General features: G+C 42.3%; 1 pseudogene; it reads right to left on the bottom strand.

The window, feature by feature from the left end:
* Nucleotides 1-7,277: 7,277 nt before the first annotated feature.
* On the bottom strand, nucleotides 7,278-8,097 carry LOC102856558 (annotated as a pseudogene).
* Between the last annotated feature and the right edge of the window lie 8,236 nt (nucleotides 8,098-16,333).

A 16,333-nucleotide genomic window follows, 5' to 3' on the forward strand; every position in this document is an offset into this window, starting at 1 on the left:
TATCTGTGTTTAATTAACTATTTAAAGGTATTTGATTATATGAATCACAACAAATTATGGTTAACATTGAGAAGAATGGGAATCCCAGCACACTTAATTGTGTTCATATAAAAACCTATACCTAAACCAGAAGGCTCCAAAAGGCTGCTGTGCAAACAGAGAAATGGAACACTGCATGTTTTAAACTCAAGAAAGGTGTGCATCAGGGCTATATCCTTTCTTTATATGTATTCCATCCGTACGCTCAACAAATCATTCAAGAAACTGAACCTTATGAAGAAGAATGTAGCCTAAAGATCTCAGGAAGACTCATCAACAACTTGCACTATACAGATGGCACAAACTTGCTTGCTTAAAGTGAGGACAAGGTGAAATGCTTGCTGCAGAAGATCAAAGCCTTCAATATGTATTATATCTCAACATCAAGAAAACAAAAATTCTCACTGCAGAGGCAATATCATTTTAGATAGAGAAAAGATTGGAATTGTCAGTGATTTAATTTTATTTAGATCCACAATCAACACCCTTGGTACCCCGAGTCAGAAAATAAAAAGATGAGTCACATTGAGAAAATCTGCTGTCAGAGATGTCTCCAAAGTGCTAAAGAGTAACTATGTCAACTTAAAGACTAAGTTGTACCTGATCCAAGCCATGATCTTGATTGCTTACTATGCAACTGAAAAATTGGACAGTGAAAAAGGATAACCAAAGAAGAATCAATGCCTCTGAGTTGTGGTATTGGAGAAGACAATGAAATATCTCATGGACTACCAAAAGAACAAACAAATGCATTTTAGAGAAAGTGTGACCAGGGTGGGTATTCCTTGGATGGTGAAACTTGGTCTCAAATGTTTTGGGCACATTGCTAGGAAGAGCCAGTCCTTGGAGAAGGACATCATGCTTGGTAAGGGGGAGGGTTAATAAAAGAGAGGAAGACCCTCAACCAGATGAATTGACATGGTGACTGTAACAACGGGCTCAAGCATATTGGAAAAGGTGAGGATGGCACAAGAAGAGGCAAGGTTCAGATCCTTTTTTCATATGTTTGCTATGAATTGTGCTCAACTTGATGGCACCTAACAACAACGGTACTGTTGATGAGTTTTTTTCTAACTTCGTATTTTTATAAGCAAAATGACTGTAAGCATTCTCCTTCATATCTTTTAGTGTCCATAAACATTTCTGTAGTGTAAATAACCAGCACTAAAACTACTGAGTCAGAGAGAATATATAGTGTCAGTAGGTACTGAATCCATGACTATGTTAACCTAAAGCCACCCAGAAAGAGAAGAATCTTCCATAGATTCTTTTTTGTGGTTTGTTGAAAACTCAGTAAATTGCCACAGGATGGTAAGTAATGAGAGACAGAAGGAGAAAACTAACATGAGTTAGTGTAAGAAATGAAGAGACAGGAAGAGGGAAGAGCCAGGGCTTAAGCATATGGAGGGGAAACTCAGCTATGAATGTTGGAGTCACAGTCCGTTAAGAGTGATGGCTTTGAGGACATTGTGGCGATTTTTTATTAACATTAAATGTTTTCTTGATGATCACATAGGAGAAAAAAATGGGCAAGACAAAAATATATGTCGTTGTTGTAATGTGCCGTCGAGTTGCTTGTGACTCATAGCGACCCTATGTACAACACCCCTAAACTCTGCTCTGTCCTGTGCCAATAGCACTGTCTCTGACACACCCAACCGGATTACCCCAGTCACTAAATCAATCCACCTCATAGAGGGCCTTCCCCTCCTGCGCTGTCCCTCCACCCTCCCAAGCATGATGTCCCTCTCCAAGGACCGGTCTCTCCTTAAAACATGTCCAAAATATATTAGACGGAGCCTCAGAATCCTTGCCTCCAAGGAGCCACCTGGTTTAACCCTTTCCAGGATAAATCTGTTTGTTTTCTTAGCAGTCCATGGTACCCTCAATACTCTTCTCCAGCACCACAGCTCAAAGGCATCAATTCTTCTTCTATCCTCCTTAGTCATTGTTCAACTCTCTGATGCATAACAAGTGATTGCAAAGACCATGACCTGTATCAGACGCGCCTTAGTCTCCAGAGAGACACCATTGCTCTTCAGTACTTTGGAGAGGTCCCTAACAGCAGACTTTCCCATCGCAATACATCTTTTAATTTCCTGGCTACTGGTGCTGAGAGTGTTAACCGTGGAGCCAAGCAAACTAAAGCTGTGAACAATCTCAATCAGAAATACAGGTATAGGAAAAGAATTAAGACTATACCAATGTAGAAATGATGACTTTCTTTATTTGTATGTGCTTCAAATATATCCACGTATGTTAGTAAAACATACAGAGACTAAAGTTATGAAAGACTAAAGTTATGAAAGTTATGACTTAGTTATAATCAAGCACTTTGAGAGAATGGGTCACTTGGTACAGGACCACAGTCTCAGAGACATCTAGGTCAATTGGGCTCATACAGAAAAGAACGGATTTGGGGTGGAAAAAATACCTATGAAAATTCATATTATTTTGGCTCAAGCTATTGAATGAGTCATGGTGTCTTTTTCAGAGAAGATGCTGGTAGAAGGAGCAGATTTTTACTGGGGTTACTGAGTTGAAAGAAAGACTTCTCTTTTGAGATGCTCAAGTGTTTATTTTTTTATTAAAATTTTTTATTATTTTGTTTTGATATATGTGGCTGAATGGTACAAGTGTGCTATGCAGCTTGTTAGTTTGCTAATTCTTTGTCACCTCCTGTCTTTTGAGGGGTATGATACAGAATGGAAGTGTGGGTACAATTTTCTATTTTTTGTTTATGTTGTACAGTTATGGGAAGACCGGGTTGGTGTTGATAGCATTCTGTTATCAATCAAATGGATCAGAAGCTGGTCTTTATTTTGCCCAATGGGTGAAACTGAAGAAAATGTGTATGTGGATGAGCGATGTGTATATCATTGCTACTCTATTAGACAGGTGGGACACAGTGGAGAAAAAGTTTTTTTAAAAAACAAATAAGAGTAGACAATAAAAGAAATAACAAAGCTGTTGTTGTTGTTAAAAGAACAGTCTGACCCTATGAACAGATCTGAGCCCTTTCCTATCTCACACCATTCATACCATTCCCAGCCATGTGAACCATTGTCGCAGACACTGTATCAGCCCATTTCGTTGAAGGTCTTCTTAGCTGACCCTCCATCATTCCAGACATAGCGTCCCTTTCCAAGGAATAACCTTTTCTAGCAACGTGTTTAAATGGATGTATGATGGAGCTTCAAGCTGAAAGGATACAAAAAAAAGAAGACTTACATTTTGAAAGGAAAGAAAGGAAAAGCAAAAGAGAAGAAGAAAAAAAAATGAAAGAAAACTCCCTACAACAACCCAAACACAAGTTAAAATAGAAGGGAAAGGGGACAGAGGGAGAGAGAAAGAGAAGGGGAGTTTGTGCACCTGGTTGGTGCTGTGGTGTATGCAGGGAGGATGTCTAGTCAGAGATGATGTTTCTGCTCGCCCAGAAATAGTTTGAGTTGTGGGCTAAGGGAGTACAGAGTTTCTGCTTATCTGAGAGGTGGTTAAGGGCACTGAGAAGGGCCCAAAATATGGTGCCAGGCCACGTGTGGCATCTCTGCCAATAGAAAGGGAATTGAAGTTCATAGCACCCAACCTGGGACAAAATTTATGCTGACCTCAGAAGCGCATGGCACACTCCACCTGGCCAAGGGTGATGTTTCTGCCTGTCCAAGGGACCCAGTAAGAGATAGCTCATTCATATATCATAGAGAAGCTGAAAGCACATGGGGTGGCCTACAGCTGGAACCTGATCCAAATGGGCATCAGACTAGTTGGTAGGCTGTAGTTAGGCAGCAGTTCAGAGGGTAAAGCCCCCATCCCTAATAGTGGGAGTGCATGCACCGCACCATGAGGGGTAGGCAACATGCACCAGACACTAAACTTACAGAGAGTCACTGTGAACTCCAAGATGCCCAAGGACAGATAGCACATGAGAGTTTATGGACAGTGTGCTATAAGGTTGTGTGTGTGTGTGTGTGTGTGTGTGTGTGTGTGTGTGTGTGTGTGTAAGAGCAGGGCATGGCTTCTATCAATCTGGGGCCTGACTACAGGCTAGGCATGGCTCAGCGTATTCCACCAGCACTCAAAGGTAAAGAGAGATACTTTGAATGTGGAGCTGTGTTCTCACTTCTGGATCCGGATGCCAGCATCAAAATGGCACAAGCCTGACCTCAGAGAGGGCTGAGATGGAGTCTGAGGGCCACTTATTTAGTACTCTGGCAGGGAAAGTCAGTAGATTATGCCTTTCTTGTCAACAGCCAACCACTGATGTGGACACCATTCCAGTCCTGGATTCCTGTGTTGCTCAAAAGCTGCTTCCAAAAGCTCAAAACAGCTATGCTAAGTCAGGTCTATTCATAGTTCACTACTCTGTCTCTTTAGTCAATGTTGTAATTCAGTCGATGTTTTAATTGCTTTTTCATTATTTTCTTTGAAAATCATACTTCTGGAATTATCATTTGGTAAAGAGTTTGGTGCCAAGCCAAAAGCAAGTGTGTTTGAATCCACCAGTTGTTCCACAGGAGAAAAGATGTTCTTAGTCTCTGAAAACCCGCTGGAGGGTCAGCTATGAGTATATACTGATTGGACAGCACAACACAACAATAATATTTATTATTTTTGTTTTCTGCCATCTTAGGTGCAGAGAGTCTGGGCTACCGTCTACATAGCTTGCCATATTTTAAAAAAGTCAAATCCCTTAACACCATAACATCTCAGAGGCAAAAGATATCTTTAAACAACACACACAAATTTTAAAAAAACACACCAAACAAACAGAAAAACCAGGACACATTTGCACAAACAAGGGACTGAAATACAGAATCAAAAGCTCTTCCTAAAAAAGAAATGCTATTGTAATTTTCTGATAAGGAATTTAAAAAATGATAGTTACATACCTCCATCAGATTGTCAAAAAATTCAAGGAAACCCAAGACAAAAATCAAGAAAATATAGATAAAAATTCTGTAAGAATCTAAAAAAAAAGTAAGCTGACTCAAACTTAAATAGATAAAATAAGTAGAAAGTTTAAAGCCATACAAAACCAACAATTTAAATTCAGAATATAACAACTAAGATTTCAGTAATAGGTAACACATAGGAAGGACAAAAAATATAGACTTGATTCAATGGAACACAGAATTACTAAGATTGAAGACAAATCCCTCAATATTAATGCGTTAGAAAAATGGTCATAAAAAAGAAGGAAGGACAGACAAAGAAAGCATTAGAATTATGGGGAACATCATCATATGTGTGATTGGAATTTCAGAACAGAGACAGAAGAATCCAAAGGAAATTGCTGAAGACTTGCTGGGAGAAAATGCCCCAAACATTATGAGAAAATATGTACTCAAGAAACTGAGTGAAAGGGAGTTCTGTGGCCTAGTGGCAAGAAGTTGCACTGCAATCTTGAAGGTACAGAGTTTGAATCCACCAGATGCTCCACAAGAGGGGAAATCTCCTCCTGTGCCAGTTGGATCTGATTTGATGGTTCACAACAAGGAAAACCAAAACCAACCAAACAAACAAAAATAATAAGAAGAAGAAGCTGAGTGAACCCCAAACCAGATAGACTCCAAAGAAAATTACCAACAGGTAAGACATACCTTAATCAGATTCCCCAAAATCAAAGACCAAGAAAGAATACTAAAAGTAGCTTGGGATAAACAAAGAATTGTCTACAAAGGAGAAACAAGACAAGCCTCCAATTTTCTGCCCAAAATATAAAAGTAAGATGGCAATGGAATGACCCACACAAACAGATCTGTTAAGAGAAACAGATATGGACAGGCAAGAAGGGCTATACTTTCTAAGTTTGGCAATTGATATTCCTACATTCACATTAGTATAAACTCTAAATGTATCCATGTGAACAGCGAAACTAACAGAAAACAGTGCTTTGTAAGCATCTTTATTTTTTTAAGGTAAAAGTATTTAGCATTTAATTAACCTTCACACAATAAAGCATCAAGCCACCAGGACGCAATCCTTCCTCTATACACCCACCCATCTACCCACAACCCCCCTCCAGTCCCCCCTTTAATTTTTTCCTAAGCTCTTCTGCTGAAGAATTTGGCCTTCACAATAACAGGCTACTTTGGAAGCTGTCACTTTCCAACAATACTGTAGTAGTCTGATTGCACCACAGAAATGATGGGAGCTGCTCCAATTTTATTTATGGCAGCACTTACCCTTGTCCGTTCACTGACCTAGGCCCACAATTTATCATGGTTGACAGTTGGCCAGAAGCTCTGGTTCCTCTTCAGGTGGTAATGTTTCATATCAACCTTCCCAAAATAACCTGGGTGACTTGTCTCATAGAACCAGATCAGTCACAGGCAGCAGCAAAATGGCAACCTAGACTTCTTTTTTTTTTTTAACCTAGACTTCTTGACAGACAGCATTCTATGAAAACTCTTCAGACTCCTGTAAACAAAGTTCTCCTAAACATTGCTAAACTATTGTCTCCTCCATTTGTGACCACAGCTCATCTCACAGTTATATCTGCTGCATGTCACTATCCTGTGACAGACGATGCTACAAGGCCTATAGCCATTGAGTAAGCTTCTCGTCTTAGAAGACTCTAACACACCAAAACAACAGCCAACATTCACACATGACTGTAGCCTCAATGGTTTAAGCTTTTTCTTTTTTTTTTTTTCACTGCAGCACTTTATTCTTACACGAGGCGGTGTTGCTGGGGCCTAATGCTCGCACATGACAGTAGAAAACCCCAAATTTCTCATCTCTAGAGTTGAGAATTGTGTACAAAAACCTTACATAAATTAAGAGGATGAATACAATTTACAGGTTTCAATGCAAATCGTCTTCCAACTCAAGGCAAGTAACACCCACTGCGATCCGGCTGGAAATGGCTAAGAAAGGAAATCGGGTCCTAAGGCTCAGATCTTTCCAACCCGGTGAGGTGAGGCCAGCGGTCCCAGCCTGCAGCCTCTGGGGGTCCTGGAGCCGTCAGCTCTGCCATGAATACCCTGCAGACCACGAGGTTGGGGGCACAGGTGCTCACCCCGCCAAGGGCCTTCTCCACGCGTGTCATCCCGCACCGCAGCCACGAGTGGCCGGGTCACACGAGCTAAGTGTTGAAATCAGGTATGTACAGGATATTAAACATAGGCCGAGGGAACAGGCAACTTGACACAAGGTCAGATCAGCAGCAAGGTCTAGCTCCGGTGCTGATTTCGAGATACAGGCTCCAGGACAATTCTCAAAGGCTTCTTGCAGTTTCAGAGGCTCGCATGAGGCCCCGCCCTGGGAGGAGCTCGTGCAGGCGGGCACCTGCCTGCAGTCTGGTTAGAAGCCTTTACGTGGACGATGTTGGGGCCCGACTCGCCGTCCTCCTGCTTGCTGATCCACGTCTGCTGGAAGGTGGACAGCGAGGCCAGGGTGGAGCCCCCGATCCACACGGAGTATTTGCGCTCAGGGGGCGCGATGGTCTTGACCTTCATGGTGCTGGGCGCCAGCGCCGTGATCTCCGTCTGCATCCTGTCGGCGATGCCCGGGTACGTGGCGTAGAGGTCCTTCCTGATGTACACTTCACACTGCATGATGGAGATGAAGGTGGTCTCGTGGATGCGGCGCGACTCCGTCCCCATGAGTCCATGGCGATGCCCGCGGTGCGGCCCGAGGCGAACAGCGACAGCACGACCTGGATGGCCACGTACATGGTGGGCGTGTTGAAGGTCTCGAACATGAGCTGGGTCAGCTTCTCGCGGTTGGCCTTGGGGTTCAGGGGCGCCTCGGTCAGCAGCACCGGGTGCTCCTCGGGGGCCACGCGCAGCTCATTGTAGAAGGTGTGGTGCAAGATCTTCTCCATGTCGTCCCAGTTGGTGACGATGGTATTTGAGAGTCAGGATGCCCCGCTGGCTCTGCGCCTCGTCGCCCACGTACGCGTCCTTCTGGCCCATGCCCACCCTCACGCCCTGGTGCCGGGGGCGCCCCACGATGGACGGGAAGACCGCGCGGGGGGGCGTCGTGGCACCCGAAGCCGGTCTTGCACATGCCGGAGCCGTTGTCGATGACCAGGGCGGTGATCTCTTCTTCCATGGCGACCGAGAGGAGGGCGGCGGCGGGATGGCGAGCCAGCGAGCGCGGAGACAGCGGCGGCAGAGACTGAGCTCGTTTAAGCTTCTTCATCATAACTGAACACCCTGAGTGAAGGAGTTACTGGCTTTAGGACCTTGAGACCATCGTCTTGGTCAGTTGCATAACGTTCTATATTCTACTTTGAGGAATCGTGATTGGGTCTTAACTTATAAAGAGTCATCTAAGGTAGAACTATTCTCTCCCTATGAATAACAAAAAAGGGAGGGGCAAGAAGAAAAGATCTGCTGAAACAATGAATCCAAAAGACTAACAGACGATGAAAACCTCAACTTCCAAGACCCTAAGATCAGAAGAAGTAGATAGTGTTCAGTTATCACCAGTGACCATTCTCAAAGAGTCACAGTAGAAGATCTTGGGTAGAATGGGAAAACAGAGGGCAAAACTCGAAACATAAAAACGGGAATTCTCAATGGTTCAATAGAGACTGGTGGAAGCCCCGAAATTATGACCTTTAATCACCCTCTAAACTTGGAACAAGAGTCATCTCCCAAAGCTTAACTTACAACCCAACTATTGACGGGCTTTAAGGTGACCAAAAACACCAGGAGGCACTCACTTCTTACAATAACCAACTATACAAGGTCTAAAAAGTAGCAATTGTCCAAGGATAAAGACTTAAATGCAAGCAAGGCTAAGAAAGATGGATTAATGGAAATGAGAATTACAGGAAAGACACAGGAGAAATAGGATTACATTCCAAGTGTTGTAATTAATGTTATAAAAACTGTGTATGTGTGGTGAATGGTATGCCAATTTATTTTGTAAATTTCTACTCAAATCACAATTTAAGAAAAGAACAGATGAATAAATGATAAAAAGATAATTCCCTTTTGGGTAAGTTTATTGGAGATAACCATGAAATCATTCAAGTGCTACTCTTGAGTTCTAGGTACAGGTAAGGGTGAGAAATATAGATTTGGGAAGTTGTGGAGATGTAGAGCGAATTCCCTAAAGCTCCATGTTAAACTGCTGGTGTTTGTCTTCCTCTGCTTCCTCCTTTTTGTCTAAAACCCCAGATTCTCATTCACTGGAGTTCATACAAGCACTTTTCTCAAGGTTGTTCCTCTGCTTGCGTGAGAATCTGAGCTGACTAATGTCTTTACTGACCCTGGTCTTTTTATTATTATTATTATTATTTTATTAAAATAGGCCAATCTGCATGTCCAATCTCTAGTTCAAGATACATCTACAACACCTTCCTACACTTCTGATTCTTGCACAAATATAGACTCAAATACAGATTGTGAAGATGTCAAAGTTTCAATCTTTCAAAACACCAAATAGCAACATTTTTCAATGACTTTTGCCCTATTTTTCAAGTGGAGAAAAAAAAATTAATTATAGGTTCTTACACAGGATTTATCAGCTAAAGAGGGTGAATCTAAGTCTTCCGGTTGAAGATCAGAACCATCACATGTCTATTGCACACCCAGTATCAGCCTGTCATCTCCAACTTGACCTACTGCTGGCTGCTATCATTTGGACCAGAGGAGAGAGGAGTGAACTGGATATCCACTGGATGTATTTAAATGCTTTTTTATACCTACTCTGACAGTTGTTATGTGCCAACAAGTCGCTTGTGACTCATAATGACTCTATATACAAGAGCCTTAAATCCTGCTCTATTCTGTGCCAACCTCACTGTCTCCAACACACCTACTCCCGCCATCCCAATCACTGAATCAATCCATCTCATTGAGGGTGTTCCTCTCTTGCACAGTCCCTCCACTCTCCCAAACATGATGTCCCTCTCCAAGGACTGGTCACTCCTTTCAACATGTCCGAAGTATGTCAGACGAAGCTTCAGAATCCTTGACTCCAACGAGCAGCCCGGCTTCACCCTCTCCAGGACAAACCTGTTTGTTCTCCTAGTAGTCCATGGTATATTCAACACTCTTCTCCAGCACCACAGCTCAAAGGCATCAATTCTCTTTTCTATCATCCTTAGTCACTGTCCAGCTCTCTGATGGATAGCACACAATTGTGAAGACTATAGCCCGGATCAGGTGCACCTTAGTCTCCAGCCTGATGTTGTTGCTCTTAAGTAATTTGGAAAGGTCCCTAACAGCCAACTTTCCCAACGCAATTCATTTCTTGATTTCCTGGCTGCTGGAACCAGAAGAAAGGAAAATAACAATTAATGGGCATTTGTATGTGGCAGACATAATGCAAAGTGCATTTTACATTATCTATTTTAATATCCATGCCAATTCTGTGAAACTATTCTTCTTATCTTTATATTATAGATGAAAAGCAATGATTTGTGGAATGATTTCTTCACATCTGGGAATAAAACCTAGAACTATTTGATCATGTTACCTTATATTCCTTCTTGTCATGTGATCATGGGTTGACGTTTCTTCATATATTTATGGGAATTTCAAATAATCAATGTCTGTGGTCTCATCTCATCCTAATATTCTGGATTCTAAATATATTTGAATGTGCTTAACTTTTCCATTTACTAAGCGAGAGTTTACTTCAGCAAGGATCAAATTATAACTTAAAAGCTTTAGTCAGAATCTGATTGCCATCCACTGTGGCAAGAGAGAATGGCTTCACATTTGGAGTGTTTTATATCAAGGGATTTGTTGTGCTAACACTGAATCCAGAGGTAAAAAGCCCCTTGAAATATAAATTGGCATAGCTTCTTTGTCCACCTTTTTTACAGCTCTTCATTTCTCCTTTCCTTTTGTTACTTCTGGAAAATACTTCTCATTTTCTAAATCCTTGTATTTTGAAGGTCAAGTTAGCTAGGGCAATGTCAAAGAGGACACAAGATTCAACACAAGACTGAGTCTGTTCACTGATAGCTTCAGAGGGCTGCTATTGTCGTCCTAGACCTTGTCATCTTGGCTCTCTTATGAGAACACAGGCATGGCATTCCAGAATCATCATTTCTTTCAGACTTTCTTTCAGACTTTGCCAACAGCAAAGGGCAAGGGGCAAATCTCTCTCACTCAGGGGCCCTTCTTAGTTGACATTTGCCTGTCCAGATCTAGAAGAGAAGTCTGTTGATAGAAAGGAAAAGAAGCACTAGTTTGGTGATATTTAGGTCAAAACTTGTCTTCAGTGAAAAAATTATCTTGTACTTTCAAGCTTTCATTTTCTTGGTGGGTGTCATTTATGACTTATTTCAATATCTAGCAAAGTGAATCTTCTCTGTAGTATAATTGATCAATTCTGCCTCCAGGTAAAATGTATTATTGTCTATTAAATTTTATAAACTAGTTCATGCAGATTAAAATATTAATACATACTATCCATCACTGGTATAATTTAATCCTATGGAAAATAGAACTACTTTAGAATTCTAATCTAGTCTCAGTTATTGATAACTTTGTGTGAATGGATTTAGCAGTACACAGACACCACACTAAAACAGACTGACAGACAGATGGTGGGTGCATTGTATGTTTTTGTGATTCTGGAAACTGTGGCTCAGTTTTAAAAATATTAGCAGGGTCATTCATGTGGGGCAGATTTCAGACTATGAGAGACTAGGAAGAAAGGCTTGGTAATCTACTTTCAAAAATTGTTGTTATGCACTGTCAAGTCAGAACTGACTCACAGCTGAACCTCCAGCAGGTTTTCAGAGACTGAAAATCACACAAGAGGAGATTGTCTTCTCCCTCTCTCTCAAGGAGCAACTAGTGGATTAGAACCACTTGCCTTTGGGTTGGCAATACAACCCCTTACCCAACAGGCCCAGAGTTCCCTCTTCCAAAAATTCATCAATGAATGTTCTACTGATTACAGCAGTTTGAGCAATATAGCGCTGTAAGATGAATCCCCTAGGTCTAAAGGCAATCAAAATATACAGTGGTCTCCACAAGTATAGGTGTGAGCAGGTCAGTGATTATGAAGATGGTGCAGAATTGGACATTTTGTTCTTTTGTACATGGTCTCACTTATGAGCTGAAATTTGCTCATTGACAACTAACAATAAGCAATAATGAATTAGAATATAAGATATTTTAAAAAACAGATGCAAATCAAAACAAGGAGATACCATCTCATTCCGGTGGTGGTGGTTGTTGTTATGTGCCATTGAGTTGCTTGCGATTCATAGCGACCCTATGTACAACACCCCTAAATTCCACTCCATCCTGTGCCAATCGCACTGTCTCTGACACTCCCATACCGATTGTCCAAGTCACTGAATCAATCCACCTCATAGAGGGCCTTCCCCTCCTGCACTGTCCCTCCACACTACCAAGCATGATGTCCCTCTCCAAGGACCGGTCTCTCCTTACAACATGTCCAAAGTATGTAAGACAGAGCCTCAGAATCCTTGCCTCCAAGGAGCCGCCCGCTTTAACCCTTTCCAGAATGAATCTGTTTGTTTTCCTAGCAGTCCATGATACCCACAGTATTCTTCTCCAGCACCATAGCTCAAAGGCATCAATTCTCCTTTTATCCTCCCTAGTCATTGTCCAACTCTCTGATGCATAAAAAGTGATAGCAAAGGCCATGACCTGTATCAGACACACCTTAGTCTCCAGAGAGACACCATTGCTCTTCAGTACTTTGGAGAGGTCCCTAACAGCAGACTTTCCCATAGCAATACGTCTTTTCATTTCCTGGCTACTGGTGCCAAGAGTGTTGACTGTGAAGCCAAGCAAACTAAAGTTGTGAACAATCTCAATCTCTTCACCATCCATCCTGATGCTTCCAATTGGTCACTCCGGTAGCAGAAGCAAAGCTTAACCAAACAGCAAGCGATAAATGTTGGGAAGGATGTAGAGAGATTGAAATTTGCATGTACTGCTGATGAAATTGTAGAACAGGGCAGCCACTCTGGAAGACAGCTTGGCATTTCCTCAAAAAGCCAATCATAGAAATCTCATATGACCCAACTAATTCACTTCTAGGAATATGTTGTTGATCTTGTTGTTATGTGTTGTCGAGTCACCTGCGACTCATAGTGACCCTGTGTACAACAGCCCTAAACCCTGCTCTATCCTGTGCTAACCTCACTGTCTTTGACACACCTACCCCGATTATCCCAGTCACTGAATCAATCCATCTCAAAGAGGCTCTTCCTCTTCTGTGCTGTCCCTCCAACCACCCAAGCATGACGTCCTTCTCCAAGGACTGGTCCCTCCTTGCAACATGTCCAAAGTATGTAAGACAAAGCTTCAGAATCCTTGCCTCCAAGGAGCAGCTCAGCTTCGCCCTCTCCAGGACAAACCTGTTCATTTTCTTAGCAGTTCATGCATGGTATATTCAATACTCTTTTACAACACCACAGCTCAAAGGCATCAATTAACCTTCTATCATCCCTAGTAAATGTCCAGCTCTCTGATGTATAGCAAGTGATTGCAAAACCCATGGCATGTATCAGGCGCACCTTAGTCTCCAGACTGACATCATTGCACTTCAGTACTTTAGAAAGGTCTCTAACGGCAGACTTTCTCATTGCAATACGTCTTTTTAATTTCCTGGATGCTGGTGCCAAGAGTGTCGACTGTGGAGCCAAGCAAACCAAAACTGTGAACAATCTCAATCTCTTCACCACCCATCATGATGCTGCCGATTGGCCCAATGGTGAGAATCTTTGTTTTCTTGACATTGAGCATCAATCCATACTGAAGACTGCAGTCCCTGACCTTCTGTAGCAAGCACTTCAAATCCTCCTCAGTTTTAGCAAGCAGAGTTGTGTCATCCGCATAACGCAGATTGCTGATGAGTCTTCCTCCAATCCTCATGCCACATGAAGGATTAAAAAATATTTTAAAAAATTTTTTACGTTGGTTATTGTTGGTTGCAGAGAAGTTGATTCTGACTCATTGTGACCTCGTATAAAGAAAATTTTATGTGGAGCAAACTGGAAGAGTTGAGAAAGGTTAAGAGAAATGAGGATGACGCAGGGAGATAGAGGCTCTGCAATGAAGAAGAGGTTGTTATTGTTGTTAAGTGACACGGACTCTGATTCATCCCTTTAAAGTGGCTTGAGAGTGGCATTGTTTGACCTCTCATTTCATGAGAAGAGCTAGGAGAATCAACATCAGCGTCAGCAGCCCCAGGCTAATTCTTATGAGGTCAAACATGTCTCTCCCTTTTAACCATTTTTTTCTTTTTCTTTTTCTTTTAAAAACCAAATTTGGTTTGATGATTTATTTCAATGGTCATACAAAACGTACAGACTATAGAGTCCTGGGTTCATTAGGGAAATAACTGAAGGGAAGGACCTGTAAGTATACAGGGCTTCAATCAGGACAAGCCTTTTTAGCTGGAATCAAAGGTCAGTTTCTCTTTGGCTCTTACAAAATTATATAAAGCTATTTCAGCTCTGCCAAGTAATTGTTCAGAAACACTACCACTCCTCCAGTAAGCTCCCTACTCAAAGGCACTCAGATTTCTTGTTCTATAGGTTGGGAAGCCCACCAAGGTCTCTTGGTTCTGCTGCCATTTCTTTGCTGCTGCTGTGCACTGGTACAGCCCTCTGTCTACTGGATCAAGGAGATATTGAACACAGGGATCCCAGGTCACAGGACACTCTGCACTCCTGGCTCCTCTTTCTCAATGATAGTGAGATTCATACAGCAGAATGAAACATCCAAACCTGTGCCATCTTTACAATAGTTTGTATGTTTGAATCCAGGGAACTCTGGTGGCTGAGTGGTAAGGAATTGAGCTGCCAGTGCAAAGATAAGCAGTTCAAATCCACTGGCTGCTCAGTAGAATCAAGATAGGCAATCACCTCCCATGCAATTTACTTCCTCTGAAAACTCACGAGAGGGTCAGCTATGGGTTGGTCCCAACACTATGGTAATGAAAAACAACATATTTGAGCCCACTGCTGTGGTTATAATAAAAAGAGGAGAGGTAGTCTGATAGAAAAGACAAATCTTGTACAGTGTTGTTTCACCTGAAGGTTTACAGCGCAGGAGGGGAAGACCCTCTATGAAGTGGATTGATTCAGTGACTGGGGTAATTGGGATGGGTGTGTCAGAGGCAATGCAATCGGCACAGGATAGAACAGGGTTTAGGGCTGTTGTATATAGGGTCGCTATGAGTTGCAAATGACTCGACGGCACATAACACACACACACACACAACACACATGTCAATTATATTTACAGTTTTGCAGAGTATGGAATTGGAAGTAGAAAGCATGAGGGTCCTCGGAAAATTCCCAAGAATAGCTTGAGGACCACAATACCTAATGGCTCTTCAGGGTCTGCCTTAGAACTTGTGGTTTCTCTCATTGTTGTTGTTGTTAAGTGCCGTCGAGTCGCAGGTGACTCATAGCGACCCTATGAAGAAGAGTCCTCAACACTTGGGTGTCTCATCCTCTCTCCAAGTTCATAGGGTTTCCAGAGGCAAGCTGTTATGGAAGTGGATGCCACTCCTCCTCCCAAGCTTGTTTTAATAGGGGAGCTCCATCCCACTCTCTGTCTTCATTGGGTAACCAGCCATTAATGCATTTGACACATCAGTGTCACAGTGTTCAGCCTCACAGCAACCACAAGTGACCACTGTACGGCAACTTGCATACCAGGGCTATACGACCAAGAAATGTCTGAACAAAAACAATGAAAGACAGGCCCCAGTTCAACTGGCATGTCCGCTTTGCCAACCCCCACGTGGGGCCCAAAGAACACCAAAATTGCCCTGAGCCCTCAAACCTGCCGTGCCTCAAGGAGCCAGAGTCCGGATTCAGCTGACATTAGGCTTAGGAAATGAAAGGAAGGCATAATTGAGTCCCAAGCTTATTCCTTATGGTTCATTTTTATAGCCACATCCTCTCATTTCAAACCCTCTATACTTCAGTTACAACAAGGTGCTACACAATACATGCTGCAGTTGTAATTGAGTTGATTCCAATTCCTGGCTTAATTATGTTCATTCTAAGAAACAGAATTTTTTTTTCAAAGCAGCTTCCTGTTAGAATGCCCAGTCTTGAAAGGATTTGTGAAAACAACTAGCATTACAGCCATGCTGAGTGAGAAGTGTGTCTGTAACTGTGTTATTTGAGCAGTGCCAGTAAAGTTGCCATTGTTATTGTTGTTATGCGCCATCGAGTCACCAATGACCTTAGCGACCCTATCTATGTACAACAACCCTAAACCCTGCTTTAACCCATGCCAATCTCACTGTCTCTGACACGACTACCCCCATTACCTCAGTCACTGAATCAATCCATCTCATCAAGGGTCTTCCTCTCCTG

The sequence above is a fragment of the Elephantulus edwardii genome, unplaced genomic scaffold (genome assembly GCF_000299155.1).
Source record: "Elephantulus edwardii isolate Elephantulus edwardi_28Jun2011 unplaced genomic scaffold, EleEdw1.0 scaffold00038, whole genome shotgun sequence".
In the NCBI taxonomy this organism is placed as follows: domain Eukaryota; kingdom Metazoa; phylum Chordata; class Mammalia; order Macroscelidea; family Macroscelididae; genus Elephantulus; species Elephantulus edwardii.